The following is a 15,533-nucleotide window of genomic DNA, read 5'->3' as shown; positions in this document are numbered from 1 at the left end:
TTTGACCCAGTGACAGTGAAGGAACAGTGATATGTTTTCAAGTCAGTGGGGAACTTCCACGTGGTGGTGTTCCCATCTATCTGCTGCCCTTATCCTTCTAGATGGTAGTGGTCATGGGTTTGGAAGTTGCTGTCGAAGGAGCTTTGGTGAATTCCTGCAGTGCATCTTGTAGATCGTACACACTGCTGCTACTGTGCATCAGTGGAGGAGGGAGTGAATGCCTGACTCCTTAAGGGGAAGGAGCACCTGGAAGGATGTTGAGGTGCCCCATTTTCCTCTCATGTTGCCACTGTCGGAACTCACCTGCGAAAGAGTGGAGGTCTGCACACATCTCTGCGTTCTGCTGGACCAGGGTCTCCATGGCATCCACCATGCTCCACATGGAGATTTCCAAACGCGCACTTGTGGGCACAACTTCATCAGAGAACAGGTGGATGCACTCCTCCGACTTGCTTGCCACTCTGTTGAGGGCTTCCAACAGCTCTGTGTGATGTTCCCCCACCTTCTGCTGACTCTCCAGGATGAGTTGGAAGGCCAAATCTAGATGCTGATCATCTGACTCTGACCTCACAGATGCCTCTTCTCCAGCAGTCCTCCAAGTGCCTATGAGCTTGGCTGAACCTGCCTCCTCCGGCTGTGGGCATGTGTCCATGCGGTGACCACCAGATTGTGAGCCCAAGCCTGCTGTAGATCTAGGTCCCACTGAGGTGTGTGTCTCTGCACTGGTGGAGGGTGTCGGTAAGTGCTGTGACCGGCCTGCCGGGCTGCTTTTTTCCAGATCTTCAGTGGAGGAGGAGTCCTCTTGGTTGGAGGTGAGGACGTGGATGGAACTGAGGGACTGGCTGGCTGAGGGTGTCAGTGAACCAAAGTAGAGATAATTAGTGCATGGCAGCAGAGTCAAAAGCAGGAGCGAGAGCATTCACATTTGCATTAAGAGAGAGATGATGTAGTGCAGGATCTTTACGAGGGTGTTCGCCGCCAACCTCATTGTCACTGCAAGCACGGTCCACGTCCTCACTAGTCAGTGTCATGGCACACACCTCAAAGTGAGTGAGGAGCCTAATGTGGGCCACTCTACCCACCCTCATATGGGACCTCTCCCTGCTGATGTGAGCAGGCTTCTCCTGCATGAAAACAGACGGAGTGTGAGCAGGACACATGGCACTGCTTGGAATGTTTATGTGGTGAGCGGAGCCATGGACAGGGATGAGCACATGAGCTCGAGAGGATATGAGCCTGGTGGCAGTGTGAGGATGTGTGTGAGAGTTAGTGGTGTTGTTCCTTGAGGTGTGAATCCCTGTGGATGTGTGATGGGCTTGTGAGTGTGTGAGTTGAGAGTGATAAAATGCATGACCTACGCTGGTGGAACAAATGAGACCATTCATCCTGTAGCAGCACTGGGTGGCTGTCCTCTTTTGCAGGGCATTGGCGCTGACTACCGCTGCCACTGCCTCCCATGCTGGATTGGTGATGCAGCTACCCATCCTGCGGCCAGAGCGGAGTTAGAGTATATCATGGCAGGCCTTCACAGTGCTCAAAAGGCGCTGGAGGGACGTGTCACTGAAGCAGGGGCTTTTGCCAGAGCCATCCTGTCTTCCATGCAGCAGTCATGGGCTGGAAGCACTGAGAGGCGTGCGTGTGGCTGCACTTTAAATATGGCACCCGGTATGATGAAGTGGCGAGGTGATGGCGTGGCGGGCGAATGAGAGCCTACCTGCCTTGGAAATGGAGTGTTTCCCAAGAATGCATAATTAATATAGCAATCTTGGAATGATACGGCATGAGAAATCACCATTGCCCACCTGCTGCCACACTTAGTGCAAATCTGGGATGATTCTGCCTACTATATTAAGGTGTGCCCGGATCCTAGATAAAAGGGATGTAAGTTAAAATTAGCAAAAGGAAAAATTAGGATAGATATCAGTTAAGATTACACATGGGCCAGAATTTTCGGCTCAACGAGTGGGGGCGGGACCCGATTGCCAAGGAATAAAATAACATGGGGTGACATCGGGCATGCGTCCCGGTGTCACCGCACATCATTTAGAGTTTCAGTTCGGCAGAGCCCATCAAACTGTCAAAGGCCTATTAAGGCCCTTTAAAAACTAATTAAACTAATAAATTGCTGCCCCTCCAACCTTAAGGTTAGCAGGCAGGTGAAGAGCCCAGGCAGCCTTTGCATTTTTCATGGAGCCTCATCTACGGGTGGGATGAGGTTTCATGAAGTGTTTATAAATTGAATAAGAATTTTTATAAAAATTCATTAACATGTCCCAGCTCATGTGACACTATCTCCCCATGGAATGATTAACGTCTGCAACAGGTAGAATGATGAAGGTGATAACCTTAGACTAATTAAAGAGAAAGATTTGTTAATTAACAAATTGCAATTTTCTTTATTGTGGATGGTGACCAAAGAGGTGTTTTATGTGTATTTATATAGTAATGACTGTGAATTACTGGTAAGGTAGTTGTTCTTCCAATCTTCACCCTCACCAGTCGAAGATAATGCAAACTCAGAGGAAATGTGCTATGAGGCTGAGAAGCGCTGCAGAAAATCCAGGTGCTAACATTTTTACTGTTAAAGTAGAGGTGGGCAGTCATATGCAACTTGTTCAATAAAAACAGAAAATGCTGGAAATACCCAGCAGATCAGGCAGCAACTGTGGACAGAGAAACAGAGTTTACACTTCAGGTCAATGACCGTTCCTATTTTCATCTGATGAAAGATCATCAACTTGAAACACTGGCCCAGATCTTCTGGTCAGCAACAATTGCTGAGGATATTGCTGATGACGGCAAAGATAATGATGACCTTCCCCTTTTGCATCCTTGCAGCTGGATCTTCCTCTCCCAATTGCATCAGCAATGTTTCAGTGCAACCATCCACGATGGGCCCTGGTGAAGAGGAGCAGTGGAGAGGTACACGCCCCCTATTTACAAATCAGCTGCCATGTTTAAGGAAGTTTTTAAAGGTTATAAGGGTTTAGTGGAGTGAGTGAGTGGGTGAATGTGTTGGTGGGTGAGGGGCAGTGTAAGCGGGTGCATGGGGATGAGAAGTTGGGTTGGAGGGGTGGGTATTCAGGCTGGGAGGTCAATGGGTGGTTAGTTGGGACAAGGGAGGTGGGTAATCAGATCCTGAGGCATCAGGGGTGGCTAGTCAGGTCAGGAGGTTTGGGTAGTCAGGTCAGGGAGGTGGGTAACAAGGTCTAGGGGAGTGAGTAGTCAACTCATTAGGGGAGTTGTGGGGGAATTTGGAGATGTAGGGTTATTCTGTTAATCACTGAGTTACACCAGAAATTGAACAGCGGGATAATACTGGGGTATGTATCCGGGTAAGTATCGTGCATCTAACCCATGTCTCTGACCCTGAAGTCAGTGTTGGAGACATTCTCATAGTGTCCCAGGCAGCGCAAATCTGCCCTTCAGAAGTTTAAACTCCCCGGGGAATTGCCATGCAAGTGCATGTGTCAGGACCTCAGATGTCTCCTAAAATGCAACAGCAGAGGAAGTCTAAACATTCCTTGCTGTTGGCATTGGAAGGTGTGGTGCATTAACTCTGGTTCTCTCTCCACAGACATTGTTTGACTTGCTGAGCATTTCCAGCATTTTCTGTTTCTATTTCATATTTCCAGCATGTGCAGTATTTTGCTTTTGCAACTTGTTGAACCCAAACTGGCACTTTCCCAATGCATGTGTTGGTTATAAGATTACTAAATTAAACAAGTTACAGCTTTCTTCCAAGCAGTGCTATTATCACAAAAATGCAGAATAACCTCAAATAATAGCAACGAGAAGGAGAAAGACTTTCTCTAAAGATTCTGACTACCACCCCCACACCACCCAATCTCCTGTCAGTGACTGTTATAGTCTTCTGGCCTTCATCTTCCAACCCACCAACCTCCAAACTCATCAGATCACTTTCCAGCATTTATGTTGCCGACAACTTGACCACAGCACCAAATGGATCTTGCTCTACCCGCCTCTCTTCTGCTTCTTCAGAGGTTCTGTCCCCTCTGTGACATCCCTGGTACACTGTTCCACCACCTCTACTTCTAGCTACCATTTCCCTGGACCTTCACCTGGCCCAAGAATCCTTCCGTGTAAAACAGTAATTTATCTGTAATTCAATTTTTGACTGTTGGGTTTCCTTGTTTTCTAACTCTCTCGTTGTCTTGCATTTCCCAGGTCTCTCACTTCCTTAGCTATTTCTACATAATTTGTTTCCTTACACCTTAGTGCATCTGCCTATTTCTTGATAGAGATGATCTGCTGGTCCTTCCACTTGTCATAATTTTCCTTTCTGGGTTTGTCTGTTTTTTTAGTAAACACATCTCCCCTCGCCCCTTCTGAGCCTGCCTTTTATGTTGCGTTCTGAAGAATGGTCTGTACCTAAAACATTTGCAAATCTGGTCTCTCCAGCAGACTGACCTGCTGTGGCTTCGAGCATTTAGTGCTTTTGTTTCTCTAAGGTTTCCAATGGGTTTCTTAATAGTGTTGTTGATGTAAGTCAATTGCCAATGAGGAGTGAGGAACCTATGAGAAATACTAAAGGCATTGTTAGACTCAGTGCAGCCTTCACAGCTATTCTGCTCTGAAGTGAAATAATTAGTCAGAAAGATTAAAGCTCCATATGCCCATGTAGGATTAATTTATCCTGCAAATAAGTTTATTCAAATGTAGGAAACATTTTAGAAAATACTGGAAGCCAAGGTTAGTATCAAAAGTGGCAAAGGGCTTTACAGCTCTCAGAGGAGAAGTGGAGGTCAGTTGAGTTTAGTAACACTGCCTGCTACACACTGAGGATTAAATTTAAAAGACAAAAAATTAGTGGTTCACAGATTAAATACAATTCATTAAACTTTTTATAGTTTGTAATCTTAACTAAAAAGCTTGATTTATATTTAAATTACTTTTAGACCTCTATTAGAGTCACCATACTGAAATGTTTGTTTTGGAGTGTGATTCTAAAACTGTACCATCCCTTTCCAATGCTTTTTGTTTCTTAAATGATGTATCAACTAACTGTTCTGTTTGTCAATCCAGAATTGAGGGCATTAGCAAATAGACAACTGCAATAAAGTTTGAATAATATTTGAGCAAAAATTGGACAGGATGTAGTAATTACAGAAATTAAACATGGACAATGGACCTTGCATTTCTACACCTAGATCACTCTCATGGTAACTTTAAACAGCTCCACATTCTAATCAGTAATTTATTTAAGATGCATTTCCATTGTTGTAATATGCCTTTTACAACATCCATGACAATGGTAACATTCAATTCACATCTTCTCCAGGAATTCTGGATTATTTTTGCTCCAGAGTCGGATCCATTCTAAACTCCAGGGGCTTAATTTTACAGGCCATCTGTAGGTGGGAAAACAGAGAGGAGACCCGTAAATTAGGGCATCATGCTGTAAGCAGCCTGCCTGCCCCTCCCTGATTTTATGGGCAATGGGGGAGGCATTGGGTGGCTGCTAACCAATTAAGAGCCTCATCCCACCACCACTCCGATTTAACCGGTGGCAGGAGAGGACTGCACCCAATGTGTAGCCCAGCAGGGTTAACCTTGAAGACTGCTGTGGAGGGGGGGTGGGGGTGGGGGGAGGTGGTGGCGGAGGTGGTAGGGACATTCCAGGACACTTATGCCAATTAGATGCCCTCGCCTATGGCTTTGCCTTCCCGTGTCCATCCTCATCCCTACCCTTCCCTGCTCTCCACCTCAGCCCCCTCACCATGACCAGCCACCCTGGGCCCACCCTACACTACCTTGCCCTTGCCTGGCAATATTCTGGGTTTATCTGGGTTTGCAGGCATCTGTGGTTCTTCTTCCACCCAGGCCTCCTGCAATTCAGCAGTGGCACATTCCAGGTGTGGCACAGAGCTACTGGTAGCTCTATGAGATGGGGCATACTGCTGAAGATGGTCAGAAGATGGCCATCGCTCAAAAACATTAAAGTGGCGCAAGCTAGCTAAGAGGAGGTGGGCTTGCTCCTGAACTTTACAGTGGGATGTGGGGAGACCATCTTCATATAAACCAGCCCCAGATTTATATTACAAAACAACGCAAAATTAATCAGTTCCCTGTAAGCAACCACAAGAACAGAAGAACACAAGAAAATGAAATGAGTAGGCCATTCAATAAGGTCATGGCTGATCTGATTGTGGTCTTAACTCCACTTTGCTACCTTCAGCCCATAACCCTTGGCTCCCTTGTTGATCAACAATCTGTTTAACTCAGCCTTGAATATATTCAGTGACCAATCAAGTGATCAATGAAGAAACAGCATTATTTAATATTGAGGCCAAAATTATTTCTGAATCTACAATGATAGTTCTGGTTGTATAATGTTTTTTATGTTCGTTTATAGGATGTGGGCATCACTGGCTAGGCCAGCATTTATTGCCCATCCCTAATTGACCTTGAGAAGCTGCTGGTGAGCTGCCTTCTTGGACTGCAGCAGTTCATGTGGTGTTGGTACATCTACAGTGCTGTTAGGAAGGGAGTTCCAGGATTTTGCGACAGTGAAGGAATGGCGATATATTTCCAAGTCAGGATGGTGTGTGGCTTGGAGGGGTACTTTCAGATGGTAGTGTTCCCATATCTCTGCTGCCCTTGTCCTTCTAAGTGGTAGTGGTCGTGGGTTTGGAAGGTGCTGTCTAAGGAGCCTTGGTGAGTTCCTGCAGTGCACCTTGTAGATGGTAGCTGCTACTGTGCGTCAGTGGTGGAGGGAGTGAATGTTTGTGGATGTAATGCCAATCAAGGGGACTGCTTTGTCCTGGATGGTGTCAAGCTTTTTGAGTGTTGTGGGAGCTGCACTCATCCAGGCAAGAGGAGAGTATTCCATCACACTCCTGACTTGTGCCTTGTGGTTGGTGGACAGGCTTTGGGGAGTCAAGGTGAGTTATTCATCATAGGATTCCAAGCATTTGACCTGCTTTTGTAGCCACAGTATTTATATGGTTGGTCCAGTTCAGTTCCTGATCAATGGTAACCCCAGGATATTGATAGTGGGGGATTCAGTGATGGTAATGCCATTGAATGTAAAGGGACAATGGTTAGACCCTCTCTTGTTGGAGATGGTCATTGTCTGGCACTTGTATGGCACGAATGTTACTTGATAGCCTAAGCCTGGATATTGTCCAGGTCTTGATAGTTTTGGACATGGAGTGCTTCAGTATCTGAGGAGTCGCGAATGGTACTGAACATTATGCAATCATCAGCGAACATCCCCACTTCTGACATTATCATGGAAGGAAGGTCATTGATGAAGCAGCTGAAAGTGAAGATGAAGTTGGGAACTCCTGCAACAATGTCCTGGGACTGAGATGATTGACCTCCAACAACGTAACCATCTTCCTTTGTGCTAGATATGATTCCAACCAGTGGAGAGTTTTCCCCTGATTTCCACTGATTCCAGTTTTGCTAGGGCTTCTTGATGCCACATTTAGTCAAATGCAGCCTTGATGTCAAGGGCAGCCACTCTCACCTCACCTCTGGAGTTCAGCTCTTTTGTCCATGTTTGAACCAAGGTCGTAATGAGATCAGGAGCTGAGTTACCCAGGCAGAACCCAAACTGAGTGTCAGTGAGCAGATTACTGTTAAGCAAGTGCTGCTTGATAGCACTGTTGATAACCCTTCCATCACTCAAGAGTCGACTGTTTGGATGGTAATTGGCCAGGTTGGATTTGTCCTTCTTTTTGGACAATACCCGGGCAATTTTCCACATTGCTGGGTAGGTGTCAGTGTTGTAACTGTACTAGAACAGCTTGGCTAGGGGCACATCTTATCCTACTTCATCTTTGAAATCAATGCCACTGGAAAAGTGAAGTATATACCATTAGTTTTCAGTCTGCCATCCTCCGTGAAGGAATACCTCATTAGACTTTGATTCTAGACCCTGGACCCCACGTGACACAATATTCATTTTTCCTGTGGCCTCCGTATGGTAAAATCTTCTCTCTATCACTCTTTTTACTGTATGAGTGTGCGGGGGGTGATGTTGCAACCCTCCTTTCCATGTTTTGAGTGCAAATGAACTAACCCTTTGAGCTCATCCTATCTCATGTTTGCTGAGCGGTTATTCGTAGAAAACTGGATCACACCATAACCGAGGGGTTGGGAAATACGCCATTGCTTATAAAGGGGAAAACAAATCAAAGCAGCTTTCTGTTTACAGAGGGTGGTGAGAGGAGAGATTAGCACTGTTTAAATTAATACCCTTCCTGTCTGTAACACTTGACAAGTACTGAATTGCCTATCAAGAGATTGTGAAAGGTGCTATAAAAATGTAACTTATTTCCTTTTTTCTAGTAACCAGCTTGCTGAAAAGTATTAACAGCAAAGAGTATATTTATAGTGAACTACACACTTTGTTAAAACAACAAAACACTCCCTCGAATTAAGAGACATGCCAAAGCTTTTCATCTTTCACTCATCAGGACATTTCGTAAGAATACCAACATGGGAGAAACAACAATTTATCTCCCTACACAAAAACAAAAATACCTGGAAAAACTCAGCACCACTGGCAACATCTACAGAGAGGAGCACAGTTAACGTTTCGAGTCCGAATGACCCTTCAACAGAATGGGTCATTCGGACTCGAAACGTTCACTGTGTTCCTCTCCGTAGACGCTGCCAGACCTGCTGAGTTTTTCCAGGTATTTTTGTTTTTGTTTTGGATTTCCAGTATCCATAGTTTTTTGCAATTTATCTCCCTATATTGGTATTGGTATTGAGTGCAAGACAAAAAGCTTCAATGTGTCTCTTTTTTAAGCAATACTCAAGTTCTGTACTACCAAATGACAATTCCCTGAATTACCTCCCAATGTAAATTTAACCTTGGCCATTCATTTTTACAGTAGTGTGTTGCCATAGTCTCATTGTTGATCTCAAAATGACTGTAGACTGAGATGAATCCTGTCACAAATACATCTTTAACAATCTTTTGAAGCTACATCAGTCAGAAACATAACAAGTTAAAAACTGAATTTCCAAAATCCATATTAAATTGACTGCTACTCATAATTACTATATGGCTATGCCCTCGTATATTGCCCTCTCTGCTAAGGGAATTAGCTTCTTTCTATTCACTCTATCTAGGCTAATCAAAATTTAAAAATTAAAGTCACCAAGGTGGTGTTTCTACTGTAATACAGGGCTGTATTATACAATTTTCCAGATTCCCCTCCCGTCCCCCCTCCCCCCTCTCCCTCTTGGCTAAAATGTCGAGGGGAGCTCACCGAGGGGAAACTCCCACAACCATGTAATGGTCAATAAGCGGCTGGCAGCTTTCCAACACCCTGGGACAAAGGTGAACAGTGTTGGATTGGGATTTGGGTATGTGTTTGGCAGTCTCACCAGGTGCCAAACTGAATTAATTCCCACTTATGGACCTCAATTGGCCTACTGGTGGCCAGGCTGTCTCCGGTAACCCACCTGGAGGTAAAAGTGCAGTTGGGGCAGGTGTGGGTGGGTAGGTGCCAGGCAGGCCACCCACTGAATTTAACATGTCCCCGCACCTTCATACCACCAGCGGGGGAGTGTAATATCCAGCCCATATAGACAGAACATTGACCCTAGAAAACATTTTTATCAATCTCAAATCAATTTTCAATGACATCTCTTGGCCACTGAAATTTTAGTAAATTTCTTTCAACACCAGCACTTCTGAGTAGATTAAAAGCAAACTAGCAGATCTCCCATAGCACCGTTCGCTGTAAGCCAGAAGACATGCTGCTTATAATAATAGGAGTGATTATACATATAATCTGCAACTCTGCTATTTATGTCAGCCTTGATTCATTGGTAGCACTCTCACCGCTGCCTCATAAGGCTAAGGAAGCAAGCCCATGTTTAGAACCTTGAGTATGTAATCCAGGCATATGCTCCAGTACAATGCTATTGGAGCACTGTTCTGTGGTGCTGTCTTTTATGTTAGCCTGAGGTCATGCCTGCAGTTACCTTTGTTACACAAATCTAATGAAGCTAGTTTTCCCCTTAACCTTGTAGCAAGAGAACCACTGGCAGTGGTTCTATCAGTAAATTATGGGATGAAAACAGTGAATAGTAGATACATAGAGCATGAAATTTGTATTTGTAACACTGCTGGAGATAGCATAACAGAAACCACATGACCTGCTGCTGGTGCAACGCATGCTGCACTTCAGGTTGAGAGGGCATATGCACAGATGCAATCATTCTGTCACAGAACCTTAGTGGCTGATATGAGGTTCTATTTCCAAATTTGGACCACGCAGGCTCATTCAACAAATGTGCTCATAATTCACCAAGTGTTCAGCTGCAAGAGGGGCCCAGCACTAGAGGTCTTTATGGAGCTAGACACCCAACTTGTAAGTAAAGTGATTTTGAAGAACTTGTGCAAAGTTTCTGGAAGTACTCTAGAGTGTTTTTTGGAGATGCTGTGGTGAGTTCCTGGATTTAGCGGGGAGTGTTGCTGCATCCTCACAGGGAGGGCAGAACAGTAGGTGACCTGTCCATACAAAGGCTGCAACAGCATGGGGCTGCAGTGACAGTTCCTCGGTGTCTGTAACACATGAATTGTGATGGATGACCCAAGTGTTTTCAGCCCAGCAATCCCTGTCACATCCCAATAGTAGCCCACTAGTTCGAAACAATGTCCAATATTATTCCATTTTCCTCTCTAATAGTTCTGTCAAATCCAGTTTTTATCTCATCAAAATCTGTATTTTTAATCTATTATACTCATTCTTCACTTCAATGGAAGTAAAAATTGGGGGAGATATAGAGCAAGCTACCAATTTGCTATTACCCATTTTGCATGATCATATAGTCAAGAGTTAATTCCCTTGGACTGTTGGAGGTGAATCTAAAAGATCTTGGCCAGATTTTGTTTTAAGTGGTAAACTAATGGCACCAATAATTTATTTGACTTGCACTTGCCCATGGATTTTTGAATGGCAATTTGCTGTCTGTCACATCTCCAAATGGCATGGTGCCCACTAGGGAAGATCTGGGATCTGTATAAATAAGTCAATCGACTGTGTATCTTCTTAATCAATCAGATTGAAGAATCATTAAAGAGCAGTGCAGAGTCTGAACCAAAAAATATCAGGCTTTTTCTACTACGTTAAAATTAGTGCTGTTTGTTGCTCTTGACCTGAACTAGAAAACTTCATCAATTTTTTTTCTCCAATTTCCATCCTTCCCTCAGTTTCACATGGTCCATCTTCAATTCTTCCCTTCCCTTACCTTTCTGTCTCCATTTCTGGAGATAAGTTGTCAACAAATATTCATTATGAACCCACTGATTCCTACAGCCACCTCAATATGCTTTCTCACATCCAGCTTCCTGTGAGGCCTCCATCCCATTCTCCCTGTTTCTGCTTCTCTGTGGCATTTGTCCTGATGATACAAACCTCCATGCTAACAATTCTGATATGTCTTCCATTTTCCTCAGCAGAGGATTCCTCATGCCGTCCCCCTTCTCACCCACCACCATGGTTAACAAGGCCCTCAACCATGTCCTTCCTATTTCTGGTACTTCTTCTCTCATTCCTTTCCCTCTCCCCCAGAATCACAATAGAGTCCCTCTTGTCCTCACATGCCACCCCACCAGCCTCTCAATTCAATAGACCATCTTCTGCCATTTTTGCCAACTTCAGCATGATGCTACCAGCAAACACATTTTCCCCTGCCCTCCCTGTCAGCATTCTGTGGGAACCATTCACTCCGCAACATCTTGGACCGCTCCTCAAACACCTCCAAGATCCCATCCCCTTCCCATAGCATTTTTCCACGCAAGTGCAGGAGATGCAATATCTGCCCTTTTACCTCTACTGACTTCACCGACCAGGCCCCAAACATTGTTGAAGTGGTGATTTACTTCACTTTATTAAATTTACTTTACATTGTTTGCTACTTACAATGTGGTCTGCTCTGTTTAATCCACAGAAATGAGCCTGCATTTGCAGTCACCTGCCATTTTAATTCTCCACCTTGCTCTCATGCTGACCTTTCTGTCCTTGGCCTCCTACGGTGTTCCAGCAAAGCTCAACACAAGCTCAAAGAACAGCACATCATCTTTTGATTAGGCACTTTACAGCCTTCCAGTTGCAACATTGCGTTCAACAATTTCAGACCAAAATCTCTTCCCCCATTTTGTTCCCTACTCTTCGCATGTTTCGGTCTTACTCTTGTTTTTGGTTTTGGACAGCAGCTGTTCGCCATCCTGTAATTAACATAGACATATTTTGTTTCATTGTTTGAAACATATTTTGTTTCTTTACTTATCCCATTCCCACCCTTTTGGCCCTGCACAATCAACCATTTAGTTATTTAATCTCTCCTGACTTCAACCCTCTCACTGATCCTTCCTCTTGATCTTTTTCTACCCTCTCCCATTTTAGCTACTTAAAACCTTAAAAGCATTTCCCAGTTTTCATGAAAGATCACAGACCTGAAATGTTAGCTCTGTTTCTCTCTCCACAGATACTGTATATCCTACTGAGTATTTCCAGTCATTTGCTGTTTTTATTTTATATTTATTTATTTATGGGATGTGGGCATCACTGGCTAGAAAAACATTTATTGCCCATTCCTAATTGTCCTTGTTCAAAGGGCATTTAAGAGTTTTTTTTGCTGTGGGTCTGGAGTCACATGTAGGCCAGACTATGTAAAGACAGCAGATTTCCTTCCCTAAAGGACATTAGCGAGCTAGTTGGGTTTTTACAACAAAAATCAACAATAGCTTCGTAGTCATCATTAGACTTTTAATTACACATTTTTATTGAATTCGAATTCCACCATCTGCCATGATTAGATCCAAATCCAGGTCCCTGGATTACTAGTCCAGCAACAATACTACTCCACCATTGGCTCCTCTTAATGGCCATTGGAATATTTAATTAAATGCCAATTCAGGTACAGACTGTGAAGTAAAGAAAGGGAAAGACAAATTGAATTGTAAAAGACAGAAAGAAAAAAAACCAAATTTAAAAAATCCAACAACAATTAAAAATCTGAATGAATGAGACTACACATTTGTAAAAGTTAATTTTCAGTGCCAAAGAGGCTGCTTGGTAGTAATTAAAACTTACCATGCTGTTGAAAGGGATTTATACTGGAGTGGACAATGCATAACTGTCTGTGGTGAAATTATTCCAATTCTATGACATCCAACAGAGGGCGTTGGTGAGAGGTGACTGAAGCATTCTGGGAGAAATCACCACAGATACCGCGACTCTGGAGGGAATCGAGGAGGACCCACTGTCAAAGAATGGAATAGCCCCAAACATTACATTGCTGTAGTGTTTTCATCCCTCCCTCCTCCTCAAACCTAAAAAAAAGAGAGAGGGGAAGAGGCAGTGCCTTCAGGAGTGCACCAGACCTGCAAGGGAAACTCTTCTGAAAGTGGATTTTAAAGAAAAAGCAGCTGATTGATGAGTAACTCCTGGGAGCAGACTCGGAGGGAGGAGCACCGGATATAAACCTAGCTTACCTCGGGGATTCGCGGCCTTGTCTCCAGGGAGCAGACTCGGAGGGAGGAGTACCGGAGTGGTGACCTCAGGGCACAGAGTAACTGAAGCCAAAACTGAAAAAGTGACATCACTGGGAAGCTGTGACCTGATTGGTTGGTAGGAAATCTGCACCAAATTTGAAAAAAAAACTGCAAAGCTAATTAATAAATTAATTAACTAAGTTGAGATGGCTGGGCAGGTGATGTGCTGTAGCTATATGATGTGGATGAGCCAGCTGACCACACCACCATGGCACAGGAGGCCATTCAAGAGGGGGGAGCAAAAAGACAAGTGGTAGTTGTAGGGGATTCTATAATTAGGGGAATTGGTAGCATCCTTTGTAAGCAGGATTGAGAGTCCCGCATGGTATGTTGCCTGGCCAGTGCCAGGGCCAGGGACATCTCTGACCGGCTTGAAAGGAAATTGGAGAGGAAGGGGGAGGATCCAGTTGTTGTGGTCCACGTCGGGACAAATAACATAGGTATGACTAGGAAAGAGGACCTGTTTGGGAATTATCAGGAACTAGGAACTAAATTAAGGAACAGGTCCTCAAGGGTTATAATCTCCGGATTACTACCCGAGCCACGTGCAAATTGGCATAGGGGACATGAGAATAAGGGAAGTAAACACGTGGCTAAAGGAGTGGTGCGGGAAAGAGGGGTTCCATTTCGTGGGGCACTGGCATCAGTATTGGAACAGGAGAGATCTGTACCGTTGAGAGATGATCTCCACCTGAACCGATCTGGGACCAATGTTCTAGCGAAAAGCGTAAATAGGGTGGTCAACAGGACTTTAAACTAGAAAGTGGGGGGAAGGGAAAGGTAAAACTCCAAGATGTATGACCAATGGGAAACAAAGCAGCAGGTTGGCGTGTGGGGGCGTGGATTCAACTTCATGGAAAATTATGAAAAAACTGAAAAGAAAGGAGAGCCCAGGAGAGTCTATTAAAGTCTCCAGAACAAAAAAGGACAGAGTGTTTGGAAAGGGCTAAGAATCTAACTGCAACCACATCAGATAAAGGGACGACAATGAGAAAGGGGACGGGAAATACAGGACTGAAGGTGTTGTATCTGAATACACGCAGCATACGAAATAATGTGAATGAGCTTGTGGCTCAGATTGAAATTGGTAGGTATGATGTGGTGGGCATCATGGGGACATAGCTGCAAGGGGATCAGGACTGGGAGCTAAATATCCAAGGATATACATCCTATCAAAAAGATAGGCAGGTTGGCAGAGAGGGTGGGGTTGCTTTGTTAGTAAGAAATTAAATTAAATTGATAGCAAGAAACGACGTAGGGTCAGATGATGTAGAATCTGTGTGGGTAGAGTTGAGGAACCGCAAGGATAAAAAAACCACAATGGGAGTTGTGTACAGACCTCCGAACAGTAGTCAGGATGTGGGGCACAAGATACACCAGGAGATAGAAAAGGCATGTAAAAAAGGCAAGGTTACAGTGATCATGGGGGATTTCAATATGCAGGTAGACTGGGAAAATCAGGTTGGTAGTGGATCCCAAGAAAAGGAATTTGTAGAATGTCTATGAGATGGCGTTTTGGAGGAGCTTGTGGTGGAGCCCACTAGGGAACAGGCAATTCTAGATTTAGTGATGTGTAATGAGGCAGAGTTGATAAGGATGCTTAAGGTGAAGGAACCCTTAGGAGGAAGTGACCATTATATGATAGAATTTACCCTGCAATTTGAGAGGAAAAGTTGGAATCAGATGTAACGGTATTATAGTTGAATAAAGGCAACTATAGAGGCATGAGGGAGGAGCTGGCCAGAATTGACTGGGAGATGAGCCTTCCAGGAAAGACAGTGGAAAAGCAATGGCAGGAGTTTCTGGGAGTAATTTGAGAGACATAGCAAAAATTTATCCCTAAGAAGAAGAAGCATACTAAAGGGAGGTCGAGGCAACCACGGCTGACAAGAGAAGTCAGAGACAACATAAAAGCTAAAGAGAAAGTATACAATGCGGTGAAGAGCAATGGGAAACCAGGGGATTGGGAAGCCTACAAAGACCA

Source organism: Carcharodon carcharias, chromosome 14 (genome assembly GCF_017639515.1).
Source record: "Carcharodon carcharias isolate sCarCar2 chromosome 14, sCarCar2.pri, whole genome shotgun sequence".
Taxonomy (NCBI): domain Eukaryota; kingdom Metazoa; phylum Chordata; class Chondrichthyes; order Lamniformes; family Lamnidae; genus Carcharodon; species Carcharodon carcharias.
Note: the sequence above shows the minus strand (reverse complement) of the source record.